The sequence below is a fragment of the Protopterus annectens genome, chromosome 8.part0, assembly GCF_019279795.1.
Source record: "Protopterus annectens isolate FY-2018-M chromosome 8.part0, PAN1.0, whole genome shotgun sequence".
Lineage (NCBI taxonomy): Eukaryota > Metazoa > Chordata > Ceratodontiformes > Protopteridae > Protopterus > Protopterus annectens.
The window spans coordinates 1,220,959,869-1,220,975,463 of record NC_056741.1 but is presented as its reverse complement, the minus strand read 5'-3'; the positions used below and the strand labels follow the sequence as shown (position 1 = coordinate 1,220,975,463).

General features: G+C 41.8%; 1 protein-coding gene and 1 non-coding gene across 2 annotated transcripts in view; one reads left to right on the top strand and one right to left on the bottom strand.

The window, feature by feature from the left end:
• Window positions 1-15,595, bottom strand: part of LOC122808441 (scavenger receptor cysteine-rich type 1 protein M130-like) — a gene marked incomplete in the record, with an annotated part of 758,816 nt that overhangs the window by 215,386 nt on the left and 527,835 nt on the right.
• On the top strand, window positions 3,274-3,345 carry TRNAG-UCC. Its single transcript has one exon. It is a non-coding gene; the product is annotated as a tRNA-Gly (tRNA).

Genomic DNA, 15,595 nt, shown 5'->3' with positions numbered 1-15,595 from the left:
CTCCTTAAGGACTGGAACCTGGCACTTCATCAGGCTTCCATGTCCTTTGTTCATATCCTTAGCTCGTATTATGAGCGGATGATTGATACGAATATTGTAGAAGTGAAGAAGCTTTGTGGTGAAACAAAAAGATATGAGGGTCAACCTCAGTATGTTGCTTGTCTCAACAAGCTATCAAAGGAGCTACTTACCTTTGAGAAGCAAACACGGGACAAAAAAAAATACGCAAGTTCAGCAGGGATGTAATGGACTACCATACGGGTAAACCATTTGAGGTTTCTAAAAATGTTAAATTTGTTGAGACCATTAGGCCAGTTGGGGCCAATAGTAGGAAGAGACCTAGGTCCATTTTAAGAAAGACATATACCTGCTATAGTAGTACATCGGCTGCGGAGTCCTCAGTCACTGATATTGATAGTGCCAGCACCTGGGAATCACCCACCCCCAAAAAGCAACGTAATGTGGACCACCCTTTAGATACAGCAGGAGGCTGGGTGAGAGGAAACACAGAAGCAGGAACAGGAATAGTTACGGTGGAGGGATTACTACAGACCCTGATGTCACACTAAAAGACAATAACTGTAATGTTTTAAATATATCCAATGTGATTTTAACATATGAACAGAAGCAGCTCCTTAATAAGGGTTTGAATTTTGTGCCCGGCTTTTTTGTGGATGAAACCTGTATGGTATCTGACTTATATGACTTTTGCCGTAGACTTAATCTCAAATTATTTTTTGATTCCAGCGATAATTCTCAAAGGTCTACTGAGTTTAGATTTCTTAAGTCTGATTTCCAGCCACCCATGAACAAACATGTGTCCATATTTTTACAGGCTGTCCATAGGGATATACATTTCAACACTGATGATTTTTTTAGTATTGGGTCACAACTTAACAAGTGGGGAAAGTAAAGCATTACAGGAGTTAAATGATAACCGGAAGATTGTTATTGTACCTGCGGACAAGGGAGGACAGTAGTCATATTGGATACAGATTATTATCTTAGAGAAGGTAAGGGACAGTTGTCCAACCCATGCCATTATATGGCTATTGATCCTACACCTAACTTTAAGAAAGACATTGATTCATTTTTAAGTGAGGCTGTTTATGAGGGCATCATCTCAGAGAGAGTTATATCTCATTTAACTGTTAGGGATCCCCAGAAGAAGATTATGTATCTTTTGACTAAAATTCATAAATCATTGACAAAGCCACCAAGTCAACCTATTGTTTCGGAGATAGGTTCATTGACTGAACCTCTCTCAGCCTTTTGGACTCAATATCTGAAACTGTTGTTGGATTTGATTAGGGCATGCATACAGGACACCACAGAGTTTCTGAAAATATTATCTGATACACAACTAGAACCTGGGTAGCTTCTTTGCACCCTTGATGTCAAGGCTCTGTATACCAACATCCTCCATTGGGCCGGTCTTCAAGCCTTACAGTTTTGGCTGGACCGTGCCAACTTATATCCAGCTGGATTTGATACTCTACTTCTATGTATGGCTGAGCACTTGCTCAATAAAAATGTATTTTATATTCAGGGGGAATGTTTTTGGCAGATTCAGGGCACCGCGATGGGTGCATCGTTTGCACCAATCTATGCGAATTTGTTCATGGCCTTTTTGGAAGAGCAACTAATATATGACCCCTCTCATAATTTATATATTGATGAAATTGACATCTGGCGGAGATATCTGGATGATTGTTGGATGATATGGCAGGCTGATATGGGATTTCTTCTTGAATTTGTCGAATACTTTAATGATAACAAATGGAGCATAGAGTTCACTCAACTCTGATTGTAATCAAATCAACTTCTTGGATGCTACAATCCAGAGAAATTTGGACAATACTCTTAGTACAAAGGTATTTCAGAAATACCCCCAATATAACAACTTGCTTCATGCTACTAGCTTGCACCCCAGCCATACCATCCGCAACATCCCAAGATCTCAATTTCTATGTATGAAGAGAATTAGTTCTACTCAGGATGAATATGACTCTTCCCAACAGGATCTCTGCATTTTGAACTAGGGGATACAGGGACATTGACATCATTTCTGCCAGCAATTGGACCAATCCTCTTGATAGGATGTCATTATTAGAATATAAGGCTAAAGCTCGGGGGACCGCTAGTGATACCATCAGGTTCGTCACAACATTCGGGAGGAACACCAATGTTATTAAGGAAACTATTCACAAACATTGGAACATCCTCATGGCTAATGACAGTTTATGACAGGTATTGGGGATGAGGTGTCAATTTTCATTTAGGACAGGCAAAACACTGGGTTCCCACTTTTCCCATTTCAAGCATACCAGTAGTGGGAGTGCTATATATCAACTTACTTTGTCGGGGGATACTCTTTTTGGTACCTTCCCTTGTGGACATTGTTCTTCGTGTCGATATGTGAGCAAACGTAAACAATTTTCCAGCAAAAACACCAGTAAGGTGCATGATCTAAAATTCTTTGGGAATTATGGAACTGATTGGATTGTTTATCTGGCCACTTGTAAATGTTCGACTTTTTATGTTGGCCAAACATCTCGTCCATTGAGAATACGTATGTCAGAACATTGCAGTGACATACGTAATAAACATGAAACCAATGCTCTCTGTAGACACTGCATGACACATACTAGTGCGGATTTTCATTTCTTAATTTACAGAATTGCTGGTAACAGAAACAACATGCAGGGATGGCACAGTATTTTAAATAAGAAAAATATTGGATTATCAAGCTGGGGGCACTTTTCCCACCTGGACTAAATGATCATCTGTAGTATTATATTGCCTTCTTTGTATGTTATTTTGTAATTTTTGCCTTATCTGCATGTTTTTCACTTGATTGAAGCAAGTGATGCCGTTGATTTGTGGGGGGGAGCTGTTTTTCCATTGGTGGATGGGTCTATTTATGGAGGGATGATATTGTTTTATGGCATTCCACTGATGAAGGCAGTTATGCCGAAACCGGTATGGAGGATTAAACTTTTAATTGCTTATTATATGGCTTAATTTTGAGTCTTTTTTGCCTTTAAACACCTGAGTGCTGGCCATTTGTGTGTGATACCCCTAGCAATGCCATAAATGTATTTGGCCTCACCCAACTTAGCTCTATTCCTACCAGATTTAATAAAGATACAAAAAAATCTGCTATTGATTGAATCCTCACAAATACCACAAATAAAGTGATCTCCACCCCAACTCTCTTGAGTGACCATACTCCCACCTTTATAATCACAGTTGAGTTAATATAAGCAAACAGCATTGGTGGTATAGTGGTGAGCATAGCTGCCTTCCAAGCAGTTGACCTGGGTTTGATTCCCAGCCAATGCAAGAAATCTGTACATTTGTCTCTCTTAAAACCCAGCTGCCTTGTGGTTTTGGCGTCTTTTCAGGTTGCTAGTTGTTGCTGAAGCACCTACCAAGGGGAGAAAACGCTGAGAGAAGAAAAGGAGTCACTTTTGTGATTTTAAGTATTTTCTTCAGATTTTTTTTTAAGTTTTACTGCTTTGCCGCCTAGTTTTTGGCATTTTCCGGCTTGCTAAAGTTTATATTTGTAATAGTAACAGTACTTGGAACACATCTAGAGCCTCTTTACTGCATTTCCTGTGTTGCACTTAATTTTAAATCGTTTTTTCTCTAAAAACTGCATTTTACCTGATTTTGGCCTAGCACTCAAGTGTGGGGTCATTTATTGCACTGTTGTGATTATTTTGCTGCTTGTGTATCTCTTCTACCTTTAAACTACAACAAAAAGAAAAAAAAAACAAAAAAATCTTGCTTTTTTCCCACTTTCTGAAAGTTAAGAAAGTTCAGTTACAGATTTGCTGTTCTGAACTGTTTGGAAGTTTCTAGAAGGCCAGTGCTTACTTGGGTTAAAGGGAAGTTTCTGTGTTCACCAGTGGGAGTAGTTCACACTGAACAGCCTGCCTGTCCCTGGAGGAGTGGTTACTACCTAGAAGCTGTAGTTTTATTGGCCATTTTGGGTAAATTCTAAGCTCCTTGATCTGTCTCTCTTAAAACCCGGCTGTCTGGTGGTTTTGGTGTCTTTTCAGGCTTGCTAGTTGTTGCTGAAGCACCTACCAAGGGGAGAAAACGCTGAGAGAAGAAAAGGAGCCACTTTTGTGATTTTAAGTATTTTCTTCTGATTTTTTGTTAAGTTTTACTGCTTTGCCGCCTACTTTTTGGCATTTTCCGGCTTGCTAAAGTTTATATCTGTAACAGTAACAGTACTTGGAACACATCTAGAGCCTGTTTTACTGCATTTCCTGTGTTGCACTTAATTTAAAATCGTTTTTTCTATAAAAACTGCATTTTACCTGATTTTGGCCTAGCACTCAAGTGTGGGGTCATTTATTGCACTGTTGTAATTATTTTGCTGCTTCTGCTACCTTTAAACTACAACAAAAAGAAAAAAAACTTGCTTTTTTCCCACTTTCTGAAAGTTAAGAAAGTTCAGTTACAGATTTGCTGTTCTGAACTGTTTGGAAGTTTCTAGACCAGTGCTTACTTGGGCTAAAGGGAAGTCTCTGTGTTCACCAGTGGGAGTGGTTAACACTGAACAGCCTGCCTGTCCCTGGAGGTGCGGTTACTACCTAGAAGCTGTAGTTTTATTGGCCATTTTGGGTCAATTCTAAACTCCTTGATCTCTCTCTCTTAAAACCCTACAACTCTCTTTTTGCGTGGTTTTGCTCACTAAGCAACGTCGGCAGCGCCGCCTAAACAGGTTTAAACTATTCCAGGCTCCACAAAGTCTGCTATTCACTTTTTCCCTTAGAACTGTTCAAACTCTCAAAGTAATCACTCTATTCTCTTTCTAAAGCCCTGCACTTGCTCAGCTCTTATAAGGAAACACTAACTAACTAAAGCACTACACCCTCCTTGACTTCTCATAAGTATTAGGCTCCCGATTGGTCCTTCCTGATCAAGTGAAAAATCAGTTCCTTCCCTAATCTGATCAGTAAAAACAGTTCCCTATACTAATCTGGTATGTCCAAGGGTCAGTTTCAAGGTTACTCTCCAGTCCAGCTGGTGAATCTGGGAATTTTGAGGCAATGTTACAATTGCCTTATGTACACAGACAACCCTCTCCTCCTTCCAGCAAACTCTAATACATGTGAGAGATGCAGTTACACAGCCAAACTGGAGGCAGAGCTCTCTCAACCCAAGACTGGCACAGTCAGTCAGGAGGAAAAGGTAACCACCCACACTACAAATCCAGTCTCACATAGACCTATTGCATCTGCATACCCAACACATAAACACACAAAAACATACCCGGAGGCTCTAAATAAAAATCTGCCTAAACAGCAAAGACCTCCTAAGCAGATATACAAGCAACAGCCACCCCTCAACAATACCCATGAATCACATATCTCACAAAATCAGTGTGCCTCACAGTCACAGCCCTTAAGGCCAAACAACACGCCAAATGCACTTGTTACAGGGGACTCTATTGTCTGGCACACTGATGTCTTGCTCACCAGATTGAACAAGGAGAAGATCACTGTAAGCTGCCTGTCGGGTGCCAGGATCCACCACATAACGCAAGCACTCAGGTCACTCCAAAGCAAGTACAAGTATGACTCCGTCATTGCCCATGCTGGTGTGAATGACCTGAGACGTGCCTCCCTGGACTATATGAAAAGAGACATAGAGGAGCTCTCTGACCATGTAGCCCAGGCTGGTATTACCCTGACCTTGAGTAGCATCTTGCCCTCACCAAGAATGATGCCACAGTATAAAGACAAAATGATCAGTTTCAACAATTGGCTAAAGTGTCTGTCAGCCTGGGATGACATGCTCAACAAGCCACGTTGCTTCGCTAGGGATGTCTTGCACCTGTCACCCTTAGGCTTTCATATACTGGCCAAAGCTCTTGCCACCCCCATAGTGCCTTTTTTAGGCAAGGCTTAAAGGACAAACCCACCTCCATAGACAACCCAAGGATAAAAAAACTAAAGGTAATGTTACTCAATGCCAGAAGTCTAAACCTCAAGATGCACGCACTCGAGGCTCTCCTCAGTATGGAGAAAATCAATGTCTGTGCAGTAACAGAAACCTAGTTCAAGGCTCCTGAGAGCACCACAGCACTACCAGGTAATAACTCATACCATGCGTTTTGGCCCCAAAACTCGGACCGAAGCACAAAAGGAAGGGGAGTATCTATATTCATCAAAGATACCTACACCTCCAGGTTAGTGGCACTGCATGAAGCATCGGAAACCACCCATGTGCAACTAACAGCGGGCAAAACTGCCTTTCAGTTTGTAACCTACTACAGAACACCCGCCCTATTACAGGAACCCCACTTGGCATTCCTGAGAACACTGGAGAATATGAAGGTCTCTCCAAACACTATGTTATTGGGTGACATCAACTACCCAAACATTGACTGGGAAAACTACTCAAGCCCAAACACCCTCGCCCAACGGTTCCTTGAATTTATGAACTCTAATGCAATGGAACAACTGGTCACCACTCCCACAAGAGGGAACAACATATTGGACCTGGTCATCACCAACATGGAGACTATGTTCTACACCGGAGGTAAACCCCTCATTGGTAAGATCAGACCATAAACAAATTTTCCTGGACATCCATTTCCGTCCCCACCCCCAGCCAAGGAAATCACTGTAAAGAATTTCTCAAAAGCCAACTTTGCACTTCTCAAGACTGAGGTGGAATCCTTCAAAGCCCCTGGGCCAGAGGATAATACAGCCCAATCCGCAGAATCCTTTACAAATGCATTCTATGAGCACCTGCAGGAATGCATGGATCATGCTATCCCAAATAAAACCAAGACTCACTCCTCCAAAAACAGGAGACCCATCTGGTGGACCCCGGCCATAAATAAGCTATACAACAGAAGGAGGAAGCTACTACATGACAGAGCAAAATCCTAAAAAGGGTAGGCATATCTGATCAGTATTAGCAAGAAACTTCAATCCCTCATAAAATCATCAAAGGCCAGTTTCGAAAGAAAAATTGCCCTAGACACTAAAGATAATCACAAGGCCTTCTTTAGTTATGTCAGGAACATGGGTGGAAACTCCCAGATATGCTCTGAATTGTTGCATAACGGTACAAAATATACCGAACCTACAGACATAGCCAACATCCTGGCAGACAGATTCAGCGCAAACTCCCCCCCTTCCCCTTAAAGGAGCAAATGCCTATCTCAACTGAATGTAACCTCCCTGACATCAGATGCACAGGTGAAAGCTGCCCTCTCCAAAGCAAAACACACAGCATCTATGGGACCGGACGGTGTCCCAGGCTGTGTCTTACATGAGCTCCAAGAAGAACTGAACCCTCACATTAAGTCACTGTTCAAACTTAGCCTTACTACGGGATATGTACCCAAAGAATGGCGTACAGCTACAGTGATCCCACTCCACAAAGGTGGTGCCACAACGGACCCTGGAAACTATCACCCCATAAGCTTGACTAGTTTGGTCTGTAAAGCTATGGAGCGTATTATCATGGAACTCATAAACAAAGACATTGGGAGCCACCAGACACTGGACCCTACCCAATTCAGCTTTGTTAAAGGCAGATCTTGCCTCTTAAACCTAGTTGATTTCTTTGAAACAGTTACCAAAGCCATAGATGAGGGCAAGGTAGTCCACACAGCCTACCTGGACCTCACAAAAGCCTTTGACACAATACCCCACTTGGGCATCATAAATAAGCTTACCAGCTTAAATATCAACCCCTATATCACAAGATGGGTTGCAAACTGGCTCAGAGATAGAACCCACATGGTCAGAATCGCAGGTGCTATGTCCGAATCCAAACCAGTTACAAGTGGCATCCCACAGGGCTCAGTTCTGGGACCTCTCTTGTTCGGTATATACTTCTCTGAGGTTCAGGCTAACACGGGGGGATTATGGCTGACAAAGTTCGCAGATGACTGCAAACTGGGGGCCATAATCGAATCTCCAGCTGACACAAGCATCCTCCAAAAGGGTCTCACAGAGATGGATGCTTGGTGCCAGAGCCACGGCCTCAAGCTAAATGCTAAAAAGTGCAAAGTCATCCCCTTTGGGAAAAACAAGGTGCCCACAAATTTAGGTGGTAATCCATTAAGTACGGAAGAAGTAATTAGAGATTTGGGGACCAACATAGATAGTAATCTCTCCTTTGATAATCACATTGCCAAAGTGGTTAGAAAGACCTTCTATATAGCCCATCTTATCACAAAAGGGTTCACATCTAGATCAAGAGAGGCCATTGTACCCTTCTACTCGTCACTCATCAGGCCCATAATTGAATACAATGCCTCTTTTGGGATGTACCTTACCCAACACCTGCAGCAACTGGAGAGACCCCAAAAGTACCTCACCAAGAGGATCATGGGCTACAAACAGATGTCCTATGCAGCTCGACTAAAGAAACTCCAGCTCTACTCAGTTGATTATCGCCTACTCAGAGGCGATCTATGCCTGACATATAAAGCCATGTCAAACCCAGAATTAATGGACATGCTCCACCTCAGAAAATCCAAGTCCCTTAGAGCTACACGCTCCAGGGACCTAAACCTCAGCACAAAAATAAATAGGACATGCTGGAGGGACAGATTCATTTCCCAGAGGCTCCCCTCACTCTGGAATAGAATCCCAATTCATGTTAGACATAGCCCCTCGCTGACCCTCTTCAAGCGAAATCTTGATGCGTGGATGGGAAATCGCAAATTCACCCCTGGGATCTCTTCTGTGTCCCTGCTAGACAGAGGCACAGTAAACTAACCTTAAAAGGGTACCTTCTGTGACCTACTTTGCAGAGGCACAGTAGGCTAATCTAATAGGGAGGCAGAAGCCAAATACACTATGGCTAGGCTTATAAATGCCCTAGGGCAAATAGCCTAGTATCTACCTATGAACCTATAACCAGTTATGACATTTCTCCTTCTTTAATAAAAATATCTTTAATTCTAATCTAAAAATACTCAACTGATAATCTTTACACTCCATCTCACTGTATGAAGTAGTATCACCGTCCCGTACTACCTTCCTTAATGCCCTAAATGCCCATGCCCCAATCCAAATCAAAAGAATCAAAATGTATCCAGCTCCTCGTCTCCCTAAGCAAGCAAAACAGCTCAATCAGAGAGATAAAGCTTATAAGGCCTGAGTTAAAAAAATGACCTCATACTACAAACCTTTAAGAATTTCAGAACAGCACAAAATATAAGATAAACTAAGACATGAAAACCTATTTTCCAAATCTCCAGAATGCAAATCAAAATAGCCAAAACCTCCCCAAGTCAATTAACCACTTCTTGCACCTCAGCTGCACCACTTAGTCAACCCCATCTGCTATATCACAAACTACAACTGTGGCCTCCCAGTTCAACTCGCATTTCATTCAGTTGTGTTTCTACTTAAAAACACAAGTCTTGCTGCATATTCTGCACTCCCAGCTCAGACAAAACTCAACATGTCCTTCACATTTTATTATGATCCCTGCTCTGTGATCAAAAAGCTACTCCTCAAACTAAAATCTACTCCTTTAGTCCAAGATAACATATCTGCAGAGTATATCAAACTGTCAGCTACTGCCCTAGCATATTCTGTATCCATCATCATAAACAGTTCCATGAAAGAAAATTATTTACCAACCCTATAAAACAAATCTTTGATTTTACCACTTCGTAAAGGCACTAATTCTACTTGACTCTCCAAATATAGACCAGTTGCCATACTATCACCAATTGCCTACGGTGTTAGAAAATGCATCTAATCACACTTCTCAAATATATGACTGATAATAACCTTTTATCTTCACACAAAATGGTTTTATCCATATCATAGTCCCACCACTGCCCTTCTCAGTTTCTTCTATAGGGTATATGATATTCCACAACACAAACAAAGGCAAATTTGTATTCACAGTTTTCTTTGACCTTTCAAAAGCATTTGACACAGTCTCCCACACAATACTAGTGCAAAAATACTTTCCCCAGGACTTGGAATATCACCAGTTATGTGGTAAAAAAATGCCTGTTTCATAAAACAAAAACTGTAAACTGGCTAAACACTTATTCTTCCTTTCTTCCTGCCCCAGTTGGTGTCCCCCAGTTATCACTCCATGGCCGTCTTCTTTTCAGCATTTTCATAAACAATCTCTATACAGGAAGCCAGATATGTCACTTTATCCTGAGGCAATGTTACAACTGCCTCATGTACACAGACAACCCTCTCCTCCTACCACAAAACATTAGCATATGTGAGATGCAATTATATAGCTAAACTGGAGGCTAAGCTCTCTCCACCCAAGACTGGAACAGGCAGTCATGAGGAGAAGGTTAACACTTGCACCACACCTCCAGCCTCACATAGACATACTAAACCAGCACTGACAAAAAATACACATAAATACATTAAATCATACTCGGAGGCTCTAAATAAAAACCTGCTAAAGCATCAGAGACCTCCAAAGCAGACACCCCAAAAAACTGCACCTCCCGTCACAAACCAGACAACACACAAAATACAAAATCTGTGTGCCGCACAATCACAACCCTTAAGGCGAAATAACATACATAACACACTAGTAATAGGCGACTCTATAGTTAGGCACACTGACGTCCCACTCACTAGGCTGGACAAGGAGAAGGTTACTGTTAGCTGCCAGTCTGGAGCCAGAATCCGCCACATAACACAAGCACTCAGGTCACTCCAGAACAAGTACAAATATGACTCTGTCATTGTTCATGTTGGTATGAATGACCTGAGATGTACCTCCCTGGACTACATGAAAAGAGACATGGAAGAGCTCTCCGATCATGTAGCTCAGGTGGGTATGACCCTGACCCTGAGTAGCATCCTGCCCTCACCATAAATGATACCTTGGTATAAAGAAAAAAATGATCAATTTCAACAATTGGCTAAGCTTCTGGTATCATTCAAAGGGGATCCAGTGCCTGTCAGCCTGGGATGACATGCTCGACAAGCCTCGTTGCTTTGCAAGTGATGGCTTGCACCTGTCACCCCTAGGCTTTCGAATACTGGCCAAGGCTCTTGCTTCCCCCATAGTGCCTTTTTTAGGCAAGGCTCAAAAGTCAAACCCACCTCCATAAACAGCACAAATAAAAAAATGAGGGTTAAGCTACTCAATGCCAGGAGTTTAAATCTCAAAGTGCATGCGCTAGAAGCATTCCTCAGTATGGAGAATGTTGATATCTGTACAGTAACTGAAACCTGGTTCAAGGCTCCACAGAGCACGCTAGCACTACCAGGCTACAACTCATACCACACATTTCAGCCACAGAACATGGACCGAAACACAAAAGGAGGGGGTGTATCCATATTCATCAAGGATACCTACACCTCCAGGTTAGTGGTGCAGCATGATACCTCTGAGATCATCCATGTGCAACTAACATCGGGCAAATCTGCTATGAAAATTGTGGCCTGCTACAGATCACCTTCCATGACCCAGGACCACCACTCCACCTTTCCAGAGACACTGGAAAACATGAAGGTCTTACCGAACACCCTGGTATTGGACGGTTTCAATTAACCTACCATTAACTGGGAAAACTACTCATGTACAAGCTCCCAGATCCAGCGCTTCCTGGAATTTATCAACTCAAATGCCCTGAATCAGCTGGTAAACTCCCCTACCAGAGGTGAAAACATATTGGACCTGGTCATCACCAACATAGGCGACAGGTGTTCTGCACCAGAGGTCAACCTGTCACTGGTTAGATCAGACCATAAACTAATCACTCTGGATGTCCACATCACACCACCACCCCCAACTAAGGAAACCACAGTGAAAAACTTTTCTATAGCAAACTTCACTTTACTTAAGACAGAGGTTTCACAGCCCCCACGCTAAAGGATAACAGTGTCCAAGATGCAGAAAACTTTACAAATGCACTCTGAGCACCTACAAGGATGCATGGATTGTGCCATCCCTAGCAGAACCAAGACTCACTCCCCTAAGAAAAGGAAACCAGTCTGGTGGACTCCTGCCATAAACAGGCTATACAATAGAAGGAGGAAACTAGTTCAGAAAAAAAGCAAATCCCAAGAAGGAAAGACATCCCTGATCAGTATCAGTAAGAAACTAAGGTCCCTCATAAAATCATCCAAGGCTAACTTCAAAAGAAAAATAGCCAAGGATTCGAAAGATAACCACAAAGCCTTCTTTAACTATGTCAAGAATCTAAGTGGCAACTCACAGATATGCTCTGAGCTAGTGCAAAATAGCACAAAATATATTGAACCTACTGATATTGCCAACATCCTGGCAGATAGATTCAGTGCAAACTTCACCCCCCTCTCAGCCCCAAAAGGGCCCACAACAATACCGGAAAAGTGTAGTGTCCTGGAAATCACAGACGCACAGGTGAAAACAGCCCTTTCAAAAGCCAAAAGCACAGCGTCAATGGGGCCAGATGGTGTCCCAGGCTGCATCTTGCATGAACTACAGAACGAACTTACTCTCCACCTAAACACACTGTTCAACCTCAGCCTCTCCACAGGCTACATGCCCATAGAATAGCGCACACCAACAGTTATTCCGCTCCACAAAGGAGGAGCCACAACTCACCCTGGTAACTATCGCCTCATAAGCCTGACTAGCCTGGTCTGCAAGGCAATGGAGTGCATCATCATGGAACTCATTAACAAAGACATTGGGAACCTCCAAACACTTTACCCGCCCCAGTTCGGCTTTGTTAAGGGCAGATCATGCCTATTAAACCTGGTTGACTTCTTTGAGACAGTCACCAAGGCCATAGATGAGGGGAAGGTGGTTCACACAGCCTACCTTGACCTCGTCAAGGCTTTTGACACCATTCCCCACTAGGGAATTATAGAAAAACTCACCAGCCTGAACATAAACCCCTACATCATGAGATGGGTTGCCAACTGGCTTACAGACAGAACTCACACGGTAAGAATAGCGGGCTCCAGGTTTGACTCTAAACGAGTCACAAGTAGTGTCCCACAAGGCTCAGTCCTGGGACCCCTACTGTTCAGCATATACTTCTCAGAAGTACAGGCAAACACAGGAGGACTATGGCTAACCAACTTTGCAGATGACTGCAAACTGGGAGCCATAATTGACTCTCCGGCTGACACGGACATTCCCCAAAAGGGCCTTACTGAGACGGACACTTGGTGTCAAAGTCACGGTCTCAAGCTAAATGCCAAAAAATGCATAGTCACCCCGTTTGGGAAAAACAAAACACCCATGAATTACCACATAGGTGGCAGCCCCCTTAATACAGAAGAGGTAATAAGAGATCTGTGACCCAGGTAGATAGTAATCTCTCCTTTGACAATCATATTGCCAAAGCAGTTAGGAAATCCTTCTATGTAGCCCATCTAATTACTAAAGGGTTCGCATCAAGAATTAAAGAGGTTATAATGCCCCTCTACTCATCACTCATCAGACCCATCATAGAGTACAATGCCCCATTTGGGATGTACCTCACAGGACACTTCCAACAGCTGGAAAGACCACAAAAGTACCTCACCAAGAGGATTACTGGCCACAAACATATGTCTGATGCAGCCCGACTGGAAAAACTCCGGCTGTACTCAATGGCATATCACTTACTCAGAGGTGATCTCTGCCTGACTTACAAAGCCATGTCCAGCTCAGAACTGATGGACATGCTCCACCTAATGAAATCCATGTCACTGAGCCACTTGCTCTAGTGAGCTAAACCTCATCACAACAATAAATAGAACGTGCTGGGGGGATAGATTCCTGTCACAGAGACTCCCTGTGCTTTGGAACAAAATTCATAACTACATTAGGCAGAGCCCTTCGCTAACACTCTTCAAGAGAAATCTTGACGAGTGGATGGATAACAGAAAATACACCCCTGGGATCACTTCATTGGCTCTTCTTGACAGAGGATCAGTTAATTCATCGAAAGCTGTCACACTCTGGCTAGGCTTACAAATGCCCTCGGGCAGATAGCCTAGTACCTACCTATGAACCTATGAAACTATTTAGTGCAATATGCCAATGACTCAACCCTCATTTGCAGTCACAGCAACATAGAAGTACTTGAAATGAAACCTTAGGAATCTCTTACATTTATGGAAACATGGATATCAGACTCGCAGCTTTTTCTAAACCCTAAAAAAATTAAACTAATCCTTTTCATCCCTAAACAACTCATGGACAAAAAAAAAACACTCTTCCCATGACTTCCTTAAATAATACCAGAATTGAGCTGTTCTTCTATACTATGCTATAGGGGATTACTATTGATGAAAATCTGAATGCTGACATCCACTTAAATGTGAAAAAGACATTGCAAACTTGGTGACTTATACATACCTCTCCGCAACTATCCATATTTTTGCCTTTTACATTTGGTCAGTTTGACAAAAAATTGTGTTTTTTCTGGCAAATTAGTGGCAAATCATTAGAGTGAAGTTAGAAAATGATGACAAACATTTGAGTTTCAGACTTCATACTCTTCAGAAAATTCATGCAAATGGGGGCGTGGCCAAGGATGAACACAGGATAGCAGCAGATTTCTTCAGCTCCACCAATTTCATCACACTGATAGGAATTAATTACTTAAAAAAATAATTTTTGAAGTAATTTTATTTCTAAACATGTTTGTTTTATATAGTTCTTGAACTATATCTAAAAAAGAAAGGAAATTTTAACAATATTCCTGTCAGAAATCAATTTGGAAATTTTCCTGTCAGTTTATCAGTCTGAAATGAGTTCCAGTAAGACAAATTCTCAAGACTCCAGCATCAAGAAAGAACTTCAGTCTCTGATAACTATAATCCAGCAACTTACTGATAAGATGGATAAAATGGATACTAAAATTGATACCTTCATAGAAAAAACTACAAAACAAATAGTCTTGTTACATATAGACCTGCAACAACAGAAGATCCAGATGACAGGCATAGAAGAAGCTGTGAATGACATGGAAAATAGAATCCAAGAAGAGGAAATCAACATTGAGTTTCTGCTGAAACAAAATACACATTTACAAACAAAGCTGGATGACCTAGAAAATAGATCTAGGCAATAACATTAGGATTTTTGGACTGCCAGAAAATATTGAAGGTAACAATATTACTTCTTTTAACAACATGGCTCCCTAAAACTTTAGACTTACCAGAAGCATTCTCTTTTGGTATCGAAGAGCACATAGATCTATAGCTAATACTAACTCTAACAAAAACTATCCTAGATCAGTTATAGTTAGATTTCCATCATCTTTGATAAAGAGATGGTTCTTAAATCTGCTTGGGCTAAAGCTCCTGCTAAGATTAATGAGACAACTGGACAATGACTATTCTTCCTTGGTAATAGCTAAAAGAAAAGTTTTTCTGCCACTAATAAGGGAGCTTAAAAAGCACAGTTTAAAACATACCTTCTGTTTCCTGCCAAGCTAAAAATCTTCCTTCCTGATGGTCCTAAAATTTTTGATGACTTAGACTCTGCTTTACTGTTTATCAAAAAATAAGATTTTGGATAAAATAGAGGAAATGGAATGGGTTAGTCCTTCATTAAAGAGACTGGCAACTGAAACTAAGACTTCAGAGAAGAAGAAGAGACTAAAAACAAATGATTTGTTCTA